The sequence below is a fragment of the Tupaia chinensis genome, unplaced genomic scaffold, assembly GCF_000334495.1.
Source record: "Tupaia chinensis unplaced genomic scaffold, TupChi_1.0 Scaffold000610_1, whole genome shotgun sequence".
Classification (NCBI taxonomy): Eukaryota; Metazoa; Chordata; class Mammalia; order Scandentia; family Tupaiidae; genus Tupaia; species Tupaia belangeri.
This window is the reverse complement of record NW_006160129.1, coordinates 1,635,471-1,638,121: the sequence shown is the minus strand read 5'-3', so window position 1 is coordinate 1,638,121 and position 2,651 is coordinate 1,635,471. Positions and strand designations below refer to the sequence as shown.

Sequence of the window (2,651 nt, the reverse complement as noted above, 5' to 3'; positions counted from 1 at the left end):
GTGGACAAATCCCCTTGGTGCAGCAGAGACTAGCCTGGAATATTTTAAAAAGAGGCTTTGCTAGGAAGCTAGTGGGGAAGAAAAAAAAATAGTTTAAAAAATAAAGAGGAAATAGAGTATAGAGATGATAAAAATACACAATCAGGGGGAAAAAAAAATCCCTTGGCCTAAGATAACTGAAGTTGAGTACTAACTTTACTTGACCAAATTCACCAGGCACATGTTTTGTCTGGTTTTTTATTTGTTTTGCCATGATATTGTCTCTGGGGGACTTGTCCTAAAATCTCCCTTTTCAATCTTTGCATATTTTCCTTCACTTACTAAGAATCTTCCCCATCTTTGTCTAGGGAAGGAATTGGAATTCATGTTATCGTCACTTTCTCTTAAAGTCACAGGGTTACTGATCATACCAAAGAATGAGCTTTCCGACTTTTTCTAAGGATAAAATAGCTCCGTGGATACAAACTCATTCTGAGGACTAATGCTAAGCATTCATGAAGAGGGTTTTACTTGCCTGGGATGAGGTGAAAAGCACAGATATTGTGAGTTTTATAATAACGCTAAAGGACTAACCTTTTTATTCTAGGTTTTTTTTTCTCCTTTCTTACTTTTTACTTATTAAAATAGTAAATGGTAGTTGTGAGGTTTTGCTTTATTTTCATTTTTTTTATGTGCTTGTAAAAATTAGAAGTTGTTAACTCTCTGTAAATACCCCCCAGTAGTTTTTTTTTTTTTTTTTGGTTTCTTTTTTGTTTTGTTTTGTTTTGTTTTATTTTTACATTTGCCAGATGGCAGATGTGCTAGCCAAGGAGAGGGGGAGAGAGAGAGAGAAGAGAAGAAAGCACACCCTCCCCCGTCATGGGGCATGGTCATACCACATTCCTTTCTCTTCCATTTCTTCATCCTGCTGGGATTTGGAGCATCATGCATATGTGCATAGCACGTTTTTTAAGTCTCTGGGGCTGGGATTCAAACTGCATTGTTGGCCATGTGAGACCCAGCTCCCTTAACCACTAGGCCATGGACTGGCCCAATGCAGGTTTAAAGAATTCTACCTGGTCTCCGAAACCCAAAACTCTGGTCAACAGATATTTTGTAAGTCATTAAAGTATCCTATATTATTTTTATGAATTTTTAGTCATCTCTTGAATAGATTTTTTTATATGTAAATGATTTATTTTGCAGTCCTTCCAACAGAGCATGCTGTAGCTAACTGTATTTTCAAAAGCAGGGATACCGTTTTCGTAAGTTTGATGATCTATTCTAAGGAACCAGATAGCCTATAATATAATCTTCACTCTAAATATTCATTTATGGACTGAAGATCAATAAATATACCTACCAGATAGTAGGCGAATATGAATATAAGTAAGTCATTATTCCTGCCTTCAAGGAAATTCTAGCCTAGACAAGAAAATCGAAGTGTAAATAGTGGTTTGGGATGTTGGAACTCTTAGAGCCAGGGAGAAGTAAGTGCCAGTTTTGCCTTAGACAGCTTTAAGAAGAAATAAAGTTATACCCAAAGACAAGCTGAGGAAAGGCATCTGCCAAGACCAAAGACCTGAATGAGTATGGTACATTAGGGAGATAGTCCTGGCAACTTCAACATAATATGTGTGAGACTGCCAGACGATGAAGCCAGTATTACTTAGTTTTAATTTCACTTTCCACAAGTGCTTGTTACTACACATAGGATTTTATGCTTTAGGCCAGAAACAGGCCTGAGCAAGAAAACTGTATGTCATAATGTCTTTATTCTTTAGCCTTCCTTCATTTAATGGCACTCACAATTCCATTGGAATTTACTATGTGATAATGTCTTGCACTCAGATTCAAAGAGTTAATTACCAGAGAACAGCACAAAGGAGAACTAACATAAGCATCTTTGCTGACCATAAACTTATGTTGAGCCCAAGAGGAACCTCAGTGGCCACAAGAACAGATACCAAGGTTGTAGCATCCATGGAGCCACAGACTCCAGGGAAGCAGTTGGAGAACCTGCTCAACTGGGTGCTGGCCTGACAATACCCAGAGCACTGTGCTCAGGTCTGGACCCAGCCTGCCCCTTTTTAAGGGAGATCTGGGCAAAGCCCAAAGGTGTCCAGAGGCGGTGTCCTAGAAACTATAGAAAGAGTGAAATTAAAAAGAGGGACAGAAGGGACCAGCAGTTAGCGTAATGGCTGTGTTGCTGGACTCCCATGTAGTCGACTGCGGTTCGCGTCCCGGACCCAGTGGCTTAAAACTCATGCCGGACGTGTGTGCGTGCGTGCCCAAGATCCTGAGAGGAGAATGGAGGAGAAGGGATTGCGGCGTGACCATCCCCCCTGGGGGGTGATTTCTTGCTTTCTGTCTCTCTGTCTCTCTCTGTCTGTCTGGCGAGCGCATGCGCCCTGTAGCGAAAAAACCTCTCCAAAAAAAAAAGGGACAGAATAACTGCCTTTAGTTATTTTAACATTATTTCTTGAGGTGGAGTCAGGTGATTTATAATGGGTTGCGATAGTGGAATGGAAATTGAATGGACTGAAAGAAAATTGAAGGGAGATTTTTGACTCAATGTAAAAAAAAATTTTTTTAACTTATTTATTTTTTTTTTCAGAGTTTTTTTTTTTTTTTTTTTTTTTTTTTTTTTTTTTTTTTTTTAGGGGCCTCCT

At 39.2% G+C, this 2,651-nt stretch overlaps 1 protein-coding gene across 2 annotated transcripts in view; it reads left to right on the top strand.

The window, feature by feature from the left end:
- Positions 1-2,651, top strand: part of CEP41 (centrosomal protein 41) — a 53,124-nt gene that overhangs the window by 12,297 nt on the left and 38,176 nt on the right. The window lies entirely within an intron of this gene.